Source organism: Battus philenor, unplaced genomic scaffold, assembly GCF_028537555.1.
Source record: "Battus philenor isolate CCGP_79_NKW_IND1 unplaced genomic scaffold, ilBatPhil1.0.hap1 SCAF_13, whole genome shotgun sequence".
Classification (NCBI taxonomy): domain Eukaryota; kingdom Metazoa; phylum Arthropoda; class Insecta; order Lepidoptera; family Papilionidae; genus Battus; species Battus philenor.
Window position 1 is genome coordinate 14,540,880 of NW_027181675.1, and position 23,329 is coordinate 14,564,208.

Here is a 23,329-nt window from a genome sequence, read left to right on the forward strand (position 1 = left end):
AACTTTTCATTACTTTCTTCATATATATATCGTAACAAACATACAAAACATTCAGATACATTATAGAGTACTTAAATGTTAGTGTTTTTAAATATAATTAGGGTTTTGCACTTTTTTTTTGTTTAACTTTGTTTAATTACGCGATAATCATTACTTAAAAATTCCTTCAAAGTTAAGTGTCGTTTTGAGGATAGAAATACATTATATTTAAATGATCCACAAGTAGACAGGTCGTTGAATAACAAGGTTCATAAATCATGAAGAATTAAACGTCTCATCATTTAAATTTTATATGTTACGGCGCAAAAAAGGCTTAATCCTTGTACCCAAATGTTCCTTAACAAAGGTGTCTACAAACCTGCGCCGGCGCAGATAACGTCTGTGTGCGTGTCACACACAAGCATCGTTTAGATAAGCTCGGAAAATTATGTAGACACGACATCTAATGTTAGGTAATAATTAACTTTTAATGCATCACAGCTGTTCCTGTTTGGGGTCTCTCGTAGCTCCCCTATAGGCGGACAGGAACAATATTTTCTTAATAATTCATTCGTATAATAGTATTTATTTACTTCATTTTTCCATCACCTTCTCTTTAATTTCCCTTTCGTAGGTTCTTACCTTATAGGTTATACCTATTATTATACTTAGTCTTGCCATAAATATTGTTATAAAGAAAAGCACGATTTTTTTTTTATACGTAACATTTATTCCTTTCATAGTGAGTTAGTTTAATACATCAATATATAACTATTAAAAATATACAATGTTTATTCGAAGTGGTCTCCATTGGCTGCAATACAGTCTTTTAAACGTTGAGGCCAGTTATCAATAGCAGCACGAACTCTTTCTAGAGGAAAATTCTTCACTGCCAACCGAATGGATCGTTTTAGGGACTCCAAATTATCATGGCGTTTAGAGCAAGCCTTACTCTCTAAAACTGACCATAAATCATAATCCAATGGATTTAGGTCAGGACTTGACGACGGCCAGTTTTCAGTGCTGATAAAGTCCGGAACGTTAGTTTTCAACCAAGATTGGGTGGATCGAGCTCTATGACCCGGTGCCGAGTCTTGTTGAAAGCACCATTCTTTGTTATTGAACATGGTGTTAGTTAAAGGCTTAACTACCGTCTCAAGAATGGTATTTTGATAAACTTGTGCCGACGTTTTAATACCTTTTTCACAAAAATATGGCTCAGTCACCCCTTCATAGCTAACACCCCACCAAACCATCACTGAAGTGGGATAATGCCCACGTTGTACTCTGTTTACTAATTGCGAAGCTTCTTTAGAGCTTCCAGCATAAATACGGTCATTTTGTTTATTAAAATACTGCTCAATTGTAAAAATTTTCTCATCCGTAAACAAAATTTTTTTGTGACCTCCCTTTGCGTACCGCTTAAGTAGTTGTTTGGATTTTACCACCCTATTCTTCTTTAAATTATCAGTTAAGAAGTGACCAGTACGTCTCTTATAGGCTGCAAGTCCTAAGTCATCTTTTAATATACGCGACATGGTTCTAGGAGCTATCTTCATCTCCCGAGATAAAATCTTTTGCTTACGGACAGGATTTCTTCGAATTCTTTCCCTAACTGCTTTAATCACCTTTTTCACACGAACGGTACGTGGACGGCCAGATCTTTTTCTGTCACAAACAGAGGAGGTATCATTGTACCTATCAATAGCCCGGTAAACAAACATTTGACTAATACCAAGCGGGTGGAGGGTTTTAAAAATTGCACTTTTCTCCATACCTACTTTATGTAAGGCAATCACAGCGATTCGGTTCTCTTTATCACCCCACTCCATTTTAATATAACAAAATATTTAACAATATAATGGCGCGAAAATAAGAAAACACATCAAGCAATCATATAAAAATGACAGATTCCAAATTCAAACGTAATATTTTCTTTTTTTGAATAGTAACAGTATTTATGGCCAGACTAAGTATATATTACATATAATTCTTTTTTGCTTAACCAGCTTACTCCATCTTACCTTAAATCTAGATATCTTTTCTTACATGACTCATATAAGTTGTTTAGATCATCGAAGAACTTGAAATTGACAATGCCTGCTCATTCTACTATGTTTATAGAGAAATCTTTTACTGTTGTTGCTATCAGGTTATGGAATGAATTTCCAGAAGCAATAAGATGCGCTAAATCGCTGCCAGCATTTAAAAATGGTAAAACAGCACTTCCTTGGTCTCAAAAATGGGATATTGTGTACAATTATTGCTTATATATACACACATTCATACATATATCAATAAATAAATGTGTATAAATATGTTTGTATATATATGCGGGTATAGTAATGTACATATTTGTATGTATGTACATCCTAAACTGCCCTCTCCTTTATGTCTCTCATCTCCATCCAAGGGTTTTCTGGTAGAGATAGCCTATTGTACCATATGAATTGTTTTTGCGTAAATAAATTCTTCTCCATTTTTATTACTTTCATCACAGTGTATTTAAACTACTTTCTTCCACTACTCTATGTATTTGAAAATCGAATGATCGCAAACAATTATAGAAAGAAAGAGAAAACCGGTAATCATATGATCAAAAGGAAGTTACATTCATACAAAAATTTATTTGTAATTAATATTAACAGAAGAGAAAAGATGTCCTCTAGAGCCTTAAGATACTGGAGTGCAGACCACGGACCTGCAAAGTAGGGCATCCACCCAGAAGGTGCATTGATGACCTGGTAAGTTTGTCGGAAGACGCTGAATTCAGGCTCCTTCTAAAAATTACTGGATCCTTAGAACAAGAGGTCCATCTGTGTACGTCTTACATTATAATGGTGATGAACTAAAATAAACCAGTGGTTGCTTTACTAAAAAAGTTGTTAACTTTTATAATGAATCTATCTATGACAGATTTAAAAAGTAAATGTTTAACTATTGTTCTCTTATATCTTACTTATTTGATTATAGGTATAAAAGGCTTTAAAAGGGTGAAAATATAATTATTTATAGGAAAAAAGTTACTAGATATTAACACGTTCACTGCGGCTTGAGGTCGATTCAGCCTCATGGTAAACTTTGCACTGGTGCGGCGCGTAAAACTCGTGTTTTCTCTCTAGTGCGGCGGCTGCAAAAATATTGGTGAACATAAGGCAGAAAAGGCCTCAACCGCACTACTAGGAAGTTCAGCTTGAGGCTGATTCGACCTCAGCCGCACCACCTGAAAGTTCTTCAAAATTGGGCCCGCAGTGAACGTGTTAAAATGAATTATTGTTTACTATCTGTACTTGTAGGCTTATATTTACAGAAGTTATTGGACTCTGGTGTTGAAATACACTAAAGAAATAAATTAAAAAAATATCAGAGTGATCAGAACAGTGTCGAATAGATGTAAAAGCTACAAAGGTTTGTAATAGCAAAGGAGTTATATGATGTATTTTAGTGTAGTTTTATGGATTAGGCATAAAGTAAAAATAGCGGAAAAAAATAATTTAAAAAAATATCAGAGTGATCAGATGAACAGTGTCGAATAGATGTAAAAGCTACAAAGGTTTGTGATAGCAAATGAGTTATGTGGTGTATTTTAGTGTAGTTTAATGGATTAGGCATAAAATGAAAATATCGGAATGTCGCATCTGAACGTTGGCTAATCTAGTTTTAGGTCGCGGATGTGTAGTTATACGAGGATTCGTCCTTTTTCTAACAAGGGCGCGCGGCCGACAACCCGCGCTATCGATCTAACACGCGTGTCTGTGTGCGCGCAAATGCACAGGGTGACTTTTAATTTCAATGGAAACTAGTTATCGTCGTCAAATTTAATTGAAGCGATACGCCTTTCCGTTCCATCGTTAGTTCGAAATTCGAATTTTAATTTTTTAAACGCCCAAATACGCCCCCGCTCTCCTGACATAGATAATAATTTTTTTTTTTTTTACTTAAATTATAATACAATAATTTGCTTGAATTTTTAATTACATTTACACTTTACGAAATATAAAAAACTGTCTTCAAATTTATATTAATATACGTAACATTATTTTTATTTAACAAATACAATAATAGTCGAATATATATCACTCCATTTACTCTCGTTAAAATTTAAAAAAAAACAATATGTCAAATTATTTTTTTTATCAAATATACGAGTGAAAGAATACTTATTCCATTGACTCTTCTCTAAATTAAAAAAGTAATTTATTTGTGCTGAAATATTTTATTAATCTTTTTATTATAATTATTATGTAAATTTATTTGTATTCTTTCTAATCAGCCGATATATATACACAAGACTTATTCCTCAATTTATTGGACACTCTCATTTAACATATTTTAATAAATAAACTAATTTTCTTTTTTTTCTTAGGTACATTATTCTTTATTTTACATGGCTTTATAGGAATCAAATGCAAGGATATATTGTAAAGAATTTAGTCATCTCTCTTAAGTATATATTCTATGATATATATTATAAATTGAAAGATATAACCTTGAAAAAGATGATTAAAGTATATAGCAAAAGATATATTTTTAAAATTATTCTCCTATTAATTTTCTCGATGAAAAATAGACGCATGTATATCTGTAACAGTATTTTCTATCTCTTCAAAGTTAAATAAACTTAGATACCTCTTCAAAGTTAAATAAACTTAGATACCTCTACAAAGTTAAATAAACTTAAAGTATGTAAGTTATGCGATATATCACAGGCTGTATTTCTTGGCCTAACTCACTAACACTCGACAGACCTTGGTCAGGCATTGAGTAGTCACACAATGTTTCTTTTTTACTATTTTTAGGGCATCTGCACATCCTCGACGACTTTACTTCTGTGCGTTTTATTTTTAAAAATGTCTAACTTTTGCGACATTATCAAAAAGGTTTTATATATCTCTATGAGACTGGCATCTTTTTTGTTTTCTCACTCTAAATTATTTATATGAATTCTACATATAACTGCACATATTTATTAAAAAAAATTATCTTTGTGACATATGTAGAAAATAAACTTTGCGAATTGTTATATAAAAATTGTCTAAATTACTTTTATTATGTTGTATATGTAATTATATATTTTATTAACTGAATAATAAATCAATGGTGTCTAGCGTTCTAGAGTCGGTAGAGACTTCTTTTATTTAAAAGAGATCTAGTAGCTACTCTTTTATTAGCTACTTCTTCTAGTTTTTATGTATTTTTGGTTTTATTTATAAGCCAATATATATACTTCTCGTTAGTAGTTCCTAATGGAATTATCTTTTATAGTTCCACATTTTAATTTACCAGTCAAAAGCATTCGTACAATTCGGACACTTGAATCGCCTTACCTTACCTGCATACCTTAAATTATAAAATCTCAGAAAAAACAAAAGACTTATGACGTGTTACCAAAATAAATAAATGATATTTTTATTAAGCGCATTGCATATATAATAAGTTACCTAGTAAATAATAAATTGTTATGTTACTGCATAAAAGTAATGTTAAAATAAAAAAAGAATGATTTTACAGTCCGTCGAGTGTTTTAGTCCGTCGATGCGTTCGCGCGGCGACGAGATGACCTTGATTGTGCGTGCATAAACCGTCTACTCCTGAATCACACGTCCTAAAAGGAAAATGACATATTCAAATAGACAATAAAATATCCTGTATATTATATTGAATATATTAAAGCCTGTATAATATACGCTTATTGATCGTAAATCGGCGTGATCGGAGAGTTTCGCGTCGCATAAATGTCTCGAAATCCGAAAATGATGCGCCTGCGCCGAAAACCGAGAGGAAGCGAATACAAAACACGGCTTCTGTTGGCGAACTCGCGAATGGATCCTTTTAGCGAAATTAGTCAGAGTTCCCGAAAAACACGTCGACCCCTCAGGGCGGCACCTAAATATTTTAGTGCCGGTTGAAAAAAAAAAAAATCACATGTTTACATAACACCGCGAAATTTTGAAAGAAACCCCGCGCAGAAGGGCCGCGGCCGCACACACGCGGAAGTCGCGTGTGTGCGAGTGACACACACACGGAGAAGACATAAAAATGCCCAATCGGTACATGTCGCACCACTACAATGAAGGGACGACGTAAGTCGCATACAAGTGCATAATTCGGCCGAGATGCAAAAAAAAATATTTGGCAATGCGGCCCCTGCGCGCCAGTCGCCCGCCCGCCAGGGTTAGGTTAGGTTAGATTTTTTGGCTCAAAACGCTCGGTGGGACTTTTTGAAAAGTATTTTGTGCTCACCGCCGGGAGGAGACGATCTTCCTGCATCTCTATCGCCATTGCCTCGCAAATTTTTAATCGGCACACGTGCTAGTGCGGTCCGCTCGGACTCCAATCGGAATTTATGAATTTCCGATTTGTTTCTGTTTTATGCTTTTATCTATATTTAATTGCATTTCGGGCGTTTTGTGCCAAATCAGCCAGGGCGGGGCTGTAATACGTTCATTCCGAATTCCAGATACGGCATACGATGCCATGATTTTTATTTTATCATAATCTACAATTAATTTCAAGAATTTATTCTTCATATACAACAACTCGACTTTAGTGATCTGTGACGTGTAGTGATTTATTTTTGATTCTTTATTTAGAATTACTATTATTATTTTTTTCTGTTCGGACACTCTGGTGTTTTTACGATTTTATTTTGGTAAGTACTTTTTTTATTTTATTTTATTTTTTCATTTACAATATACGATTATTTCATTGACTAATTTTTTTTCATGATTTATTTTCGTTGATTAATTTTATTAAAACAACGCGTACGGAATAAGTTTTATATAAAAATAATTTAACGATATATTAAAACACTTTGGTATATCACAACGAACGGAGAACGTGCGGCGTATCAAATAAGGCCTATACACATTAGCGGAAAACATTAAAACACGGACTTTTGAGGAATATAATGTATTTCTAATGAAAAACGGGCTAGACTAAACGCAAGGGCACGTCGTCCAGTGACGTCAGCGTCCCTAGGCACTGCCGAGAAAGTCGGCCATCTTGACTCTGTACTCTTTTTTCGAAGCCTACAAACTGCGCGTGCGCATTCGCCATATTGTTGTACGCGTGGAATTAGAAATTTTACGCAAATTAAACACATATGTATATCACATACACACGTACATATAAAACACTCATTTTTTTACGTATTTTATCAATTTTTATTTATTTAATGTTAATATCACATTTCTATACCAGTAACAGGTAATTACAAAGAAACTGAGTAATATAGGCATCTTACTTAACTAACCAAACTTATACCTTTGTTCATAATATTAAATCTTCATATATAAACGAAATTTATAACTATTATTAGATTAGATAAAAAATTCCGTTGTACATAAAACTTTTAAAGTAATCTTTACGAATCAAACAACTTTAAAAATGTGACTAAAAATAAATATATTAATTTATAAAACGCTATAGTAAAATTAACAGTTATTTTGGGTTTTATTCATCAAGAATAATAATTTTACTAACCCATCTTTTAAATAAATACATGAATTGCAATAAATACATGAATAAATTATTTTTTTAATTTTGTAAGCCTTAAGACATGACTAAAAAGTCGTAAAAGGCAAATTTTACAAAGATAATTAAATAAAATAAAACTAATATTTTTATTTGTAAGATATTTAATCGCATTGTTAACTAAATGTATCTTTACATATAGCATTAATAAAAGAATAAAGACATAAATTTTAAAATTAGAAAATCAACAAAAACATATTTAATTTTAATATTAGGTTATATACATAAATATTTATTAATCTGTTACGTAAACTTTTTTTAAAAAAATGAGAGTCAACTGTATTTATCCTATAATTTTAAAAGATAAATACAAATGTACAAAATACATTAAAATAATGTGCATTTAGGCTTTTATTATCTTTCTTTCTTATTACATATATATATATAGTTATGTAATATAGTAAAAGTTTACTAAATCAGATAATGTGCTATCAAATGTTCTAGAAACTTCAGGAGATCTCTATGGATATAAAAAATGCATTCCCTTCTATTCACATGTCTTTATTATATGTGATATTTTAGCGCATGATGTTTTTCCTGAAAGACAAGAATGTTGTGAACTAAAGAGATCATATATTTTTTAAATAAAAAATGGATAGCATATAACAAATATGGCTTCAGTAACGACAGAAATAACAAAGAGTTTTAAAATATAAAACTACATCACGGCGCTTCCATCCGCCATCTTGGAATTTGAAATACGTAACATTAATCCATTATTTAGTAACTTATTGAATTCCTTAAACTTTAAATAAATTATAGCGATCGCTTGTAATTAAAAGAACGATATAGGAGATTGATTTGATATACACCAAGATAAAAAACTCTTCCATAATAACATCTTTCGAATTCGAACGAGAGGTCCATAAGCGTACAGATCTAATAGTTGCTTACAACATACTTTCTTTAATACTTTTAAAACTTAGTGGTATTTAAAAAGAAACCTACCATATGGCTTTGAACTTGTTGTAAAATAGAATCAATAAAAACCAGAATTTTTAATCATTCTCATTGCATTTAGACCTAAATACATCCGTTGGTAGAGAGCCTAGTTTATTATAGAAAGATTAAATAGAATATTCTATCACAGGACTCCATCTTGATATTTACGTCAGTAATGTATATCCTTTTGACGTTTGAAATATTTATAAATGTAAGAAAAAGTTTTTACATCTATGATATTTTTGTTCAGAATTTTTTTCTAATTTAAATTATATTTAAAAACAAAGTGATTGAAACATCACCCATCATATCAAAATCTAGAAACATACTTTTACTACTGCGAACAGACTCGTCATTTATAATTCAACTTTTAATTGTTTTATTTAACTTTTTTTATTTCATTGCAACTTTGCAACTCCTATATACCAAAAATTGTAATTCTTATTATTTATAATAGTAATTAAATACTAAAAATACCACGATCCTTGTTCTTTTTCAACCAAATCAACAGTTCATACATGGAATATATTTTGTTATTTTTTTAATCATTTAATGACACTGCTATAAAATCTCCTTGGTTAAATTTTAATAATTAGTCAGTGAATCACGTACAATGACATTGAAGTAATAGAAACGAATGCGCTAGTCGATTTGTATCTTGAATATGTTTTTAGATTCGTCCGAAGTCATTTCAAAGCGCGCTAAAATAAAATATCAGAGAATAGAATTCTGAAAGAGACGACATTAGTTGGGATTAACCTTATAATATCTCTGTTACGCTAATCTGTTCTTGATAACTTCAATAAAAAAGGTTTTATATATTTATGAGTTTGAAATAATTTGAAAAAACCTATACATGTATTTTTTTTATTAAATAAAGTGTAATGGGTTATAGATAAAAAATCTTTAAAGAGATGAATGTTTAGGACGATTGCTGTCAATTAAGAAAAATATACGGTACATCTTATTAAAAAAACGCTGATCATTTTCAAAATTCGAAAACATACATATTAAAATTAATTACTGTTTATTATCTGTCTCTGCAAATCGTGCTGCCAGAAATTATTGCGTTTTCGAATTACAATAGAAAAAACTAAACCAATGTAAAATATTTTGACAAATGAGATGTCATTTCAAAACATATACCTATAATTGATCATCCTGTAATTACACATATAAGATATTAAATGTAAGTAACAAAATAATTTTTTTCGAATAATAAATAGATACAAGTATAAGTCATTAAAATGAATGTAATAAAATTTGGTTTTATTCCATACTAAATAAAACAAATAACTTAAGTTATGTAGAAGTAAGTGCAATACTAACAACTGTAATTTTAACATTTCTAGAAATTAATGGATTGTTTTTAGAATATAATCATTGATTTTATTTCATTTGACATTGCTGTAAGGTTAAATAAAATTGTTATAAAAAATAGCAAAACCAATTGTTTTTAACTGGCAACATTATTTTAATTTGGCTTTTGTGTTTCAAAAGTATTCTTTTTAAAACTACAATACATGTTCTTTTTTTACGATACATCCTTACGTATATAATAAGTAAATTAACAATAATAAACGTATCTCTGTTTAAAGAATCTTTCAGATTATATTATCCGAGATATCAAGCTCTCAATATAACAAAACACTATATATACACAATATATATTACAAATAAAAATTTATATACAGGCCCTTATAGAAATAAAAAATAACGAAATCAATTAATGCTACAAAACAAGTTCAATATATTAGATTTCTTATTTTTGAAAGTCTTCAATCGTAATCAACTGCAGAACATCCACAGCTGGACATAGAACTCTCCCAAGAACTACGGAAGAACAGAACCACAAAGAACTCCCCCATAAATGTTAGTAGAAGGGAGTGGCCTGCATCCCGCGCCTTATGACGAAGTTTGTTCTGCTTGCTGGTCCCTGGAGTTCACTCTAGAACTTTAAGACCCCAGCGGTGGTATCGTACACTATGTGACAACCCAGTATCTCTTCACAGTGCCAATTCACTGGTCTAGAGTCTCTATTTCTGATTCTCTTTCGTAAGAATATCCCAAATAAACGTCTGGCTTTTTGACGGAATGTAAGTTAGGCAATGGTAATTTATCAAGATATTTATTAATCTAATACTATGTAACATACAGTGTTGTGATGGTTTACGTCAAAATGTGACGCGGTGGAGGTATTCATTTAAACACAGCCATAGAGAGAATAAGGCAATACCAGAGCTCTATAAAAGTATATGGAGTATAATTACGTGTTGTAATTATCAGGTAAACAGAACTATTAAACTAAAAAAATATATTACATGTTATCTTCCCAATAAAGTTTGTACGTGACATAAGTGTATTCGATAACAATGTTAATACAAAAATATAGTTAAATAAAGATTCGAATACGACAATTATATAAAAACAAAGATAGATATATATATAATAAACACCACGTGCAATAATTGTTTTCCATCTAAAATGTTGCGCAGTTTTTTTATTGCTTCATACCGTCATGTATTTGCAGATTTAGAAACGCGAAATTCAAGATGGCGTTCGATTAAAAGCGACATCTGTGTAAATAAATATCAACTACTTTTACTTTTCGGCGCGGCTTCTTTTTAATTTCTTTTTTATCAATTTTTTTTAATCTAAATATATATATTATATTGTTATATACTGGTTTTCGATTTTATTGTTTTTTTTTCATTAAACTATCTATTTTAAAGTTAAATACAGGCATACGATAAACTTGATGCTGTGAAATGTGTACGTTCTTTATTTGTAACATTAACTGCTGCCAAAAAAATGTTTCTTAATTTAGTTTTTATATATTTATTTTACACACTTTACTTCTGTCAAAAAGTATTTCGTTAATTAAATCTTTTGCACCTAAGGTCTATTGCATGACCTCTTGGTACCTTCTCATCAGTACAGAATGTCTTCATCAGCAACCCAGGTTAGTTAAGGAGAATGAAGATCTGCTCGTATCTAGAACTTCCTGTGATCTTGATTATGTTGACAGTCCATCTAGACGGATCTTACCCACGCTGCGTCTACCAGCAGGTCATAACAAAAGAATCTTTCAGTCTCAACTGCCATTGGTTGCACGAACGATATCCTTCGCTCACAGACATTTCAGTCAAACAATCTTCGAGCTACGCCAGGACCCTTGTTTCTTCAACGGATCTAAATCAGAAGAATTCTTGTAAGGTCCAGTGTGATGACCACATCTCGAATTCGTTGATAACTTCGGTAAAATAGGTTCCAAATTTTTTAACTATAAAATTAGAAGACATATTTGTATAGATCTTGCTTGAGATCATATATAAAGCACATTGTATGTAACATCACTTAAAGGGTATCTAAACAACGTGTCCTTTTTAATTACTTCTTTCAAGTATTATAAAGAATAAAAACTAACTATTTGCCAATGGTGCCAACCTTGCGAGCTCATCCTATCGCTTTGAAATGACATATACATCTTAAACTAAATTATTGGTTACTTCTTTATACAAAAAATTAGATTTTATAAATATTTTACTTTTAATTTTCGTCTATGATTTTTTTATCAATGACACCCGCTATTGGGGACCTCTTGCTCTTCCCTATCGTATTTATGGAACATTACAATCTTATTTATAACACATAATGTCCTTTATTAATACATATTTAATTTCACATTTAAACAATTTTTCTTTATTTATTTATTTTCTCTTTATTTCATCTAAGTTTTGTTTAATAATATATTATATATTTTTTTAAAAGTCAATCGGTTGACAGCCATTGGTAAATAAAGATTTAAGAATGTCTACCGCAAGTAGATGGATTCGGCATGAGTAGAACCCTCAATATATGGATTGATATCATAGTCCAGGTCTTAAAAGTCAATTGATACGGGGAGTGAAGACTGGCCATGACGATCTTTATAAGAAGCACGATAAAGGCTTCAGTCGACAATAAAAAGGAATAAAAGATATAAATATGTTACTGGTTGAATATAGTCAAGACCATGTTCTTACTATATGGTTTATATGTGCGCATTTCTAGATAAATTATCCAGTAAACACTTATATATAGTTCTACTGAAGTGGAAACTGTTAATAGAAGTGCATATGACATGATTCCCGTGGTAAAAAGATACATATATACTTATAATTCTGGTGATAAAGAAAGACTTCGAATCCTCTAAAGTTTGTTATGTTTTTTGATCTTTTACTAAAGCAATGGTTATTAGAAAAAAGTAATTATTTTGATTTTAATTAGAATGGAGGAATTTCGAATTTCGTACCATAACATAATATGGTTTTTGATTATCATTTATTATAACTTCGTAAAAATAACCTAAATAACCAATTATAATATAAATAAGTCAATAAATTATTAAGTAATTAGATATTTCTTTTCATGCATTAAAAATGTATTAATATTTAATTAAGTTATATATATTGTGATTCATTTAGGTTATAATTTCGTATTACATGTCAAAGAAAAATTATCCCGCCAAAATGTCAAATTTCTTTTTTATTTTGGCCAATGGACAAAGATCGTAACCCACTTCCAGCCAGTTAAGACACACCAACACCGATTGTACGCTGACGTGTGGTCTTGCGTCTCACTCGCGCGCTCAAACACATCGCACACGGGGGCACTGTGTCAATTTGCAATGCACAAATTCACACTGCACTTGTATAGCTGGAAAACCACGCTCGTGAAGAGTGATAGGCATAACATAGGACCAGTTTATCATGACACGCGACACCATATGTAATGCAAATAATCTTGGTTTAATTTAATATGGACATTTGCTTGGAAATTGTGGACTTTTTTTATACGCTATGCGAATAGTTGTTTGTTTTTGTTATTGAATCGCTTGATAATTAAAGATTGAAGGATATTTGTTATAAATATAAAAGGGAATTGAGCTTTGGCGTGATTTAATAAATGGTAGCCATTTTGAATGTATCGTAATGCACAATAACATTTTACCAAGGTCAAACGCTAGTGGATTGTGCGCATTAGTATATCAGTACAGAATTAGCGCATAAATTGTCGGTTAATGTATTATAGAACATGTTTATCAACGTACACTCGCATAAACATGAGACAAAACCAAAGTTCTAAGGCATTATATACAAATTACCTTCGTTTATACAAAATTAAAAAGTTATTTTGACATTACACCTCGCATATTTTTTTATAATTAAAAAATAATACAAATACTATTTTATTATAAATATTTTTAATATCCTACCATTCTTTGACTTGGTTATGTCTAGTTTTATCAAGTATTTTAGAGGAAAATAAAAAAAAATTTCTAACCTCAAAAAGTTCTATGACGTTTAAAAAAATAATTATTATTAAAATAAAACTATAACGTTGTTTATGTAAATTAAACAATAAAGTGATTTTTTAATTAAACAAAAACATAAATAAACTAATAGATTTGATAAATAACAGTTTAAATGGAATATAACGAATGAAACATGAAATTTGAATCGCTCTACTAACTGATCTCAATAAAAATCATAAGTAAGTGGTTTATTGAAGCTCTTATGTCAATTTAAGTTAAACTTTATTTTAAACGAAGTGATGATTGCCCATAGAGTTGCACCTTCAATCTACCACGAATTTTCTACCAATATTTGAATTTTTATAATACCAAAAGATGAAATTAGTTATGTTTTTATTTTACCAAACGAAAAAATTATACCATAATGAAGGGATTAAATAATTTACTATATGCCAGAGTTGAAATTAAAAGGCATGTTTGCCTAATATATTTATTAGTTTTTTTTAGCAAATACATATAAAGAATCCCAAATATACGAAATTTTAATACTAAATTTATATGTCTTAATACGTAGCACTTTGATATCTTTAACATAGACTATGTTATATTTTTTTTACATTTCTATAAATATATTTGCATAAAATTATTTTATGAATTTATTTATTTAATAATTAGTAAAAAAATATCGTTTTACAAGCTAAACTAAATAACATACGTAATCCAATAGTTTTTATTTCGTTTTTCAATAATAAAAGTAACATGTTAAGTTTAAATTATATATTAAATAAGGTTATAAAGAATAAGTTTTTATATTAGATAATTTAAAAATAGAACACATCGAAATTGATATGTTGCTGATATTAAAACGTAATTTGTGGTCGATTTTATAAAAAACTTTTTTCTTGAACTCTGCCTACCCCGGAGGCGGATAGGTGGCGTGATGCGCAGGTGTGGATCGGGCCGATGTCGACCAAGGTTGAAGCAATGAGTAACACAATGCAAGCTGCATGTACTTTTCCTTATAGACTTCTCCTTGTTGCAGTTCATACGAATCCAAAAATCTCTCGCACTTACCGCCTTTATTAATCTGAAAAATAAACATTAAAATCTTACACTATATCGTAAACCATAATATTAAATTCATTTCTTATATATCTTAACTTAATATGTTAATATATTTATTTATATATTAGTAATACTCGCAACTTTGTTCGCGTGGAATATTATATTATTGTAAGAATATTTTCAAAATATAAATAGCATAATTTACTCCTTATTAAGTTACTTACCTGCCAGTATAATACCCGTCAAAATCGATCCGGACATTTTAGAGATTAGCCGGAACAAACAGACAGGTTGACAAAATTAAAAAATGTAATTTTGGTATACGTACATATATATACTGAAGGGACCTGAAGGGACCCTGATTACATACCAAGGCAAGCCCTGGAATGGAATCCTCGAGGTAAGCTAAGACGTGGCCGTCCAAAGCAAACCTGGCGGTGGACGATCACTGCAAAAGTGAAGGTAGTTTTTTTTTCTTTTGAGGCCTCCGCTATTGGGACCTCTCCTTCTACCCCTATTTTGTTGGTAACAGGGTTTTTTATTTCTTAACAATTTTTTCACATGAATTTTTTATTTTCGTCCTCGTCTTCCATAGTTCACAATAACTTTTTTTTCTTCCTTCTATCATTCCATAATTCCTTCTTCCTTTCTCAATCATTCCTTTCATCCATCCTCAAACACTTCAGTTGTATTTTCTATTGCAGTATCACAGCTTTATTTAGTTTATTTATTTTTCTCATGTACATAAATTTGTTTCACAGATGTTTACATTTTTTATTTTTATTTCAATAAATCTATCTTAATAAGATTAAATATATTATAAGACTTGTAATATTTTATGTGGTGAAGGCAGTTGGAATGACGTGGAGCGAAGTAAAGCGCAAGGCTCGAGATCGCTCGGAATGGCGACGTACTGTGGACGCCATCTTCCCCATCTTGGGGACATAGGAACAAATGATAACATACACACTCATATGCATGTAGTAAAAAGCGGTAATATTATAAACAAACACTCGATTTTTATATATATAGATTTAATATTCATCAGATGCAGTGTGTGGTCGATACACGCTACCCCACTAGGGGGATTGATATAGTTAAAGTTGTTTACGTTAAACGTGGCATATTTGGAGGAAGTCTACTTTCAGTGGGCATCTATCTGCTGATATAGTCCCATCATTTCAGCTATAAATGTTCACAGCTGGGTATAGCCCACACTTATAGGTTTCCAATAACATCGGTTGTAAGTGACATGCATGAAGTCTTCCAAGAACTTTAACAAGGTTTGTCTACCTTGTGGGTCTTATGTGGTAGCCGGTCTGTGGTCTCCAATCCAGAAACCCCTGTGACACCAGTGGCCAATATGAGTGGCAGATAAATCTGTTGAAATAGACGAAATATTAGGTAAAAAGAGCGGTTTTATCTACAATGGTGATTTCTTTCAGAAATCCATTTGATTAACTTGGTTGATGAGAGAGAAATAAAGCCGGCGGTCAAATGATAGGAGATATTTTAAATGGAGATATTTATTATAAATACAGGCAGCGAAACACCGATTATAGTGACCATCTTTGAGGAAGGCTTATCCCTCTATCCTGGTGATGATGAAGATGATAAAACATTAATAAACATTTAAAAAATAATTACATACAATTATATCACAAAAAGTACAGATGAACAAATTTCGATTATTTTTTATTTGTTAATTTATGACAGCAACTTTTTATTTTAAAATATTTTTTTAATTATTTGTTTTACTAGCATTCTCTTATATAACATTCATTTACAGGACTCCCATTCTTCGCCACATTTCTTGAAATTTTTTTTTGATTTTATTTCAAATTTGCATTTAAAAAACACAGGTTTTTATTTTCAATAAAATTATCATATTTCATTTTTTTATTTATAAAACCTAAGTGTTGTTTTGTTTCATAACATTTTTATTACCTTTTTACAATATCGCAAAAAGATGCGACGATTTCCAACATTTTTTTAGGGAAACGATGCTGCTGATGGAAATTTCCTCTTCATTATGACTGTTATAACTAGCCATTAAACATAAAAATAGTTTAAAAAGAAAGCTGATTGAAAGCATTATATTATCTGTGGTCGGCTTAAAATCGTGCTATATAGCTATATAGCTCTATAGTTTTTTTATGGAATAATTTTAAACTCAATATGACTGACGTCTTACATCTTAGACACAGATAATAAATTGACTAGAACTATTTATTTTTCTTTGATTTTAATTAATGTCAAAAGTTAAAACTATTATTTTTAACATAATATTTTTTTTTGACATTTCCACTTTTTATCTTTTTCATGTCTCAGCATTTCCGAACTTGATTTTAGTAGATATAATTTAATTCTTCTTTATTTCTGGTTTTACATTATGTTAGTTAGTATGTTTTTAATGGGAATACTATATGAATAATAATATGGCATAAACTAATCAAGTTAATTGTAATGGAATTAGTACACATATTTAAAAAATGTTTTGACAGATTAAAAAATATTTTCGTTTCGTTACTGACATGTTTAATTATATGTTTAACTGTCACCATATTAAACATTCGTTAATATTAAATACTGCAAAGGCAATTTAATTACAATTACAAATTTTTTAAATTAATTTTTAATATTTATTATTTCATAGAAATCTCTATGAATCATTTACTAACTATAAAACTATTCAGCGAATGCGTTTATCATTGAATGCTCTAAACGTGAATCATTGGAATTGCGCAGAATTTTTTTATTCTACAATTTAAAAAAAAAGAACATCTCATTTTACCTATCGATGAAAATGTCAGCGAACTAAGTAATTAAAAAAATTTTCTAAATTCAAATTTGAATAACCTATTACATTTATATGACAATGAAGGTTTATATATGTAAAATCTTTAAAAGGTTGAATAAAATAGTATTAATGTATGGTATACCCTTTTCAAAAATACCGTAACGATTTATTTATTTATTATTAACTATCAGTCCTTGAAAACTTTATACTGCCAGTTGTAATAGGTCTGTCGAAGAGTAGAGGAAATAAATAAATGTAGCATTTTTCAAAGTGATTATTTCATACAGGATGATTTAACTTGTTGATAAAAGAAATGTATATAAACCTCTTTAAATCTTTTACAACAAAAATAATCAACCCGTTATGAACGTAAAGCTGGCCAGAAAAGTTTCATGTATATATAATGTGATATTTAAAAAAAAGGTTGCAAACAAAGGCGTAATTGGTATAGAGCATCTAAGGTACTTCCTGAATGTCGCCCGGCTTTCGAGGACGACCGGTGCACCGCGTCCGAAGCCTTGCACTGGTCTAGCGACTTGTTGCGCTCAACACGCTAGGTGGGCGTGTTCCCGTCGATAGAATTCAATTTACCTACGGGCCGACCTTTTCAACTGGCCGCTGTCCGTCGGTGCGAAAAAAAAAACGTAGAACTGTCAAAGTGATTTTCGCGCGCTTTTTCGACGACGCGTGACAGATTATTATTTAACCTAAAAACTAAAAATGTTTCAGCTTTACAATTACATTATAATTACTTAAAGGTACTTTATTTAATTAAAAAATGAATTGTAATAAAATAACAAATGTGTTTAAATTATTTAATCGAACACGGGACAAAATTTAAAGTGAAAACATTCCGCGAAAGTAGCTATTGTAAAAATGCATGTCGATAACTACACAGCGAGTGGTGATGCACCTGCTTTGTGGCAGTGTTAATAATATGGCGACATTAAAACCCGAATTTATATTCCCGTTAGGAAATTTTTTTTTAACGGAAACAAGCTGGCCTTGTTAACTACTACCAAAGAAACGAGATGGACTCTGTTGTTTTTTTTTTATAATTGCGAAGGCGGCCAAGGAAATTCACAACTATACATCATAAAATTTAAAAAGAAAATCACTATATTTTTTATCATTTTGCGTAATTCAAGACTTTTTCGTTATAGTGACTTAATGTATTCCTAACGGAATTTCAGTATCTTAAAATCTGTTTGTGACTTTTCTGGTATGTTCTTATTAGAAACATTTCGAACCCGACAGTCCATGTATAAATATCTATAAATATATGATCTTTAAATGTCCCTTATATTAATAGTTTTTGAAGAAACTTAGCAAAGCCTAAAGGTTAGATAAATTATATGTTTCATTGTGTAAATGTTTTTATATTCATCGATATTTCTCATAAATTATTAGACGAAAAGAAAACGGTTCATTGACTTTCGAATAATTTTTAAATAAAATCCCGCAAAACATTATAGCACCAACAATAAAATTCAAAACGCATATTAAAAATAAATTGACGAAAAATGTTTATTATTCAATAAAGAAATATAACTCAGAAATCCTTGGCAATGATGTCGCTTGATTATTTTGATTTCATTTAGGCTATATCTGATAAAGTGTATATGTATAAATCTGTGACAAACTTTATTAAAAAATTTGTTGTTGTAGAGTTTCTTCCTGCTTCTTCTCCGCAACTATAACAACTTGCGAAGCAGAGTAGAGTCTGAGAGAGTTCTGTTAAAAGTTCTAATGTTGAATAAACTCTAATCTCATATATAAGTACTTCCGACTTACATAGACAATAAAGTCTTGGCATTACTTTCATTAAACAATTAATCTGATGTAGTTGTTCTTAAATATAGATTACTAAAAAAGTAAAACTTTCGTTTTGCCTACTCCGTGATTATAAATTTAAAAAGTTATAATTAATCATATGATTTTTAAACTTTACAATTTCACCTGTCAAAATCGATTTAAAAGTTCAAATGTCAAAATACTCTGACAGATGTCAGTTAATTTTGACAGCAATCTGGCAGCTAATTCGTATCGATTTTACTTTTAATAGAACATTCAAGAATGATGTTTTTTTTTTTCATTACGTTTCCACTCGTATTTATCGAGACATCTCGCCGATGGAACCTTCTAGTATGTTTGTTATATTGTGCGAGTTTGTCAACCCTAACCTTGAAGCTTATCTGATCGCTACTTGCTAATTTGGGGTCGTGGAACACGGCGCATGGACCTATTCTTGTAAACCGTCTTACATTTTGCATTTAACGTATTTCATTCGATTAATAATATCGTAATACATTTACTTATTTTATATATTAAATAATAAAACATTCAAATCTATTTACATATAACTGTATTTATAAATAATTTAATTCACACCACTCACGTCATTGATATAATGCACAGATAAAATAATTTTTGACCCGTTATTCTCATCATGAAGAAATAACTTCTGTTGTGACTTTCGACCGACTAGAAGTGCTTATTGGAAGACGACGAAACGAACTGTAATAGCCTATTAAATCTATATAGATCTGTGATATAGTACTAAGTATAGGAAATATAAAAGTTTAGAAAAACGAAATGTAAAATTTTAAATATATACTGCGAAAATTGTGGTAAGAGAGTGAAACGAGATATAGAAGATGAATAGAGTGAAAGAATTTGTTATTCGCGCAAGAGGAGACTTAAAGACTGTCGCGCGACTAGTGTGGGACAGAGATAACGCGCTACAAAGCCGAAATTAACCGATTGTCTCTTTCCAAAGTTCGATGTGTAATATTAATCGCCGGGTACTGTAGTGCTCTGTAGCGTAAAAACCTCATAAAACTGTAAACGACAACAGACAGACGGCATTTGTATATAACAAAAAAAATAGTATAATTACCATAATTACTTCCGTCAAACAAAATAATTAAAACAAAACTAAAAAAAAAATACAATTAATCAAAAGAAGTTACTAGAGTTAAATAAAATTTTAATAACAATTTAATTATTTCTACAACGAATATATAATGACGGCAAAAAAATAATTACAAACACTTCGTAAAAATATCAAAGAATAAAATTTACATTTGAATTATAATATAGTAAAAAAAAATTAATACATGCTCACTCAAAATGCAACTATTTTGCAATTCATCTATCGAAATGCAATTTTAAACCTTTGTACGTTTAATATAGGATATACAATGGTATGTACAGAGTATGGCAAAGGACAAACATATTTTAGAGCCACTTGCCTTCCGCAATCATTAAAAAGCCTACAAGTATGTTTATAATACCTACTTGCTATAAATAACAAAGCCAAGCAAGGATATTGCGTTTGTGTAGTAAGGCCACGTGGGATCATTTGCGAGGACCTTTCCTGATTTTTTTAAAGGCTTCTCATGGTTACACTTACAGTGTGAGAGTATTCACACGATTTATGCATTTAACAATACTAATTAATTTATTTTTGCTTATAAATTATTATATGTAGAGAGTTAAACTTATTTTTAAATATAATACCTCTGTGATACCATTATTTTATTATAAGTATATATATAAACTGTCTAGAATTACGAAATAAAACAAATATACAGTATTAATTGACATATTACTTGTAGGTTTTTCGTGTTTTACTTCAATTAAGTCCAAATTATTTTTATAGCAATTTATTTTAAATATTAAGGAGGTTGTAGCATTAAAACTCAAATACTATATTTTACACAATAAACAAAATAACTACTACTACTACTCCGCTGGCTCAGTGACCCAAAGTGGGTCTTGGCCTCCGAAGCGAGAGACTTCCACTTTCCTCTATCTTGCGCCATCGTCTGCCATTGGCTGACATTCAATTCGCGCAAGTCTGCCTCAACGCGATCGATCCAGCGATACGGCGGTCTACCCACTGGTCTTCGACCCCTCGGTTTTTCCAGGTACGCTACCTTCACGCTCCGATCCGATCCCATTCGCTCCAAGTGACCAAGCCAGCGGATTCGTTGAGCTTTATATTCGCCAATGATATTTGGCTGTGCTACTAAACTCTCAATTTCGGCATTCTTTCGGAGCCTCCAAGATCCGTCTTGATTTCTCGCGCGAGAAATCAAACAAAATAAAAATAAAAATATTCTTTAGTCGAATAGGCCGTTACAAGCACTTTCGAATCATCAATCAACATAAAATGTCGACATTGTTGTTCCTATAGGAAGCTACCAGCTCGGAGGGCAGTTCTGCTGCAGCCGGCGAGAAACTCAACAGTTGCTCTTTACAAATACATTTTTATAAAGAGCACGCGACAATAATTAGCTTCCTAAACGAGCATCAACATTTAATTCCACGCATTAACATCAGTATAGTATTATTGGATAGAATATTATACTTTTTTCAAAAATATTAATATCTCTCCAGTGGCGAAATTTATTGTGCATAAGATACCTTGTGCCATAAATGATTTATTTAATATTATAATACGAAAACTAGGATATACAGAATTTTTTTACACCTTGAATTAACACTGTGATATAATATATATAAATATATCTATATTTATTGTGTTAATTTAGGATACCTTCAACTTTTCACGAAGTATCCCTCAATGTTAAGGATCTTGGTTTGGAGAATTTATGGCTCAGTATGTGATACCATCTTTGCTGATCTTCGGCAGTGTGTATTGATTTAGCTACTGTAGTATCTTCTAGACCTCTTCTAGATCAAAAGTTTATCGAAGTTGTCGCTGTTGTCCCTGTGTTTAAAAATCTGATGAATCCACTTGGTCCTTCTATTTATATATATATATATATATATATATATATATATATATATATATATATATATATATATATATATATATATATATACTTTCCTGGCGTAACAAATGGCAAACTTTTTAAATTTGTAAGTACTTGTGTTTTTAATCAATATACAAAATAAAATAAAGAATTGGAATAGATAAAAGAAAGTAATAAAGACGAATAATAATGTAGTCAAAGAATATAAATATAATTAAATTTATAATAAAATTTGTAATACAAATGTCAAAACATGAAACAAGAAAACAATAATGTGATAAATAATCTGTGGTACTTTGGAAATATAGTAGAGAGACGATGGTTGAATATATTGACAAAGAAAAGAGAAATTAAAGATATTGTGAAGGAAGAAAGAAGACAAATATAAATAACAATATATCTGAAAAAATTATTACTCGATTTTGTAACAACTGTTCCACACGAAGCAGGAATAATAACAGGCCCCTAAAAACGTGTGTCATAAATAATAGAGAATTGATTTGAAAGAGAAGTGAATTAAGTTAAAGTAATTTGTTTTTATATATATTTGTATTTAGTTGTTAGATGAAAATAAAAAGAAGACATGCGAGACGATCCTGGGACATGCGTACAGAGGGCGACCCTACTGTGTGTCGGACGTTGAGGGCTGCGGTGAGGAGGGGAGGCCTCACATGGGGGGAGGTGCATTTCGAAAGTTGCACCAAATGCGTCGCCTTGACCTCGATCCGCGTCGAGCACACTATTATTATTGCAAGTTGCATTTTTTTTTTCTTCTCGCCGCGATCCGATGGTCATTTTAAAAAGATGGCGATGATTAGTAATATATTATGTTTAAGACCGCATTACTCGATCACAATATGAAATTAAATAATACGAATTATAACAAAAATCAAAATTATACTTTGAACACAAAAAAATATTTATAAA

At 30.6% G+C, this 23,329-nt stretch overlaps 1 protein-coding gene across 1 annotated transcript in view; it reads left to right on the forward strand.

The window, feature by feature from the left end:
- The first annotated feature begins 6,564 nt into the window (after positions 1-6,564).
- LOC137933588 (broad-complex core protein-like) overlaps positions 6,565-23,329 on the forward strand; it is a 145,403-nt gene continuing 128,638 nt past the window's right edge. Inside the window, exon 1 of the mRNA XM_068777604.1 lies at positions 6,565-6,631. The gene's annotated coding sequence lies outside the window, so the exon portion shown is untranslated. The remainder of the gene's footprint in view (positions 6,632-23,329) is intronic.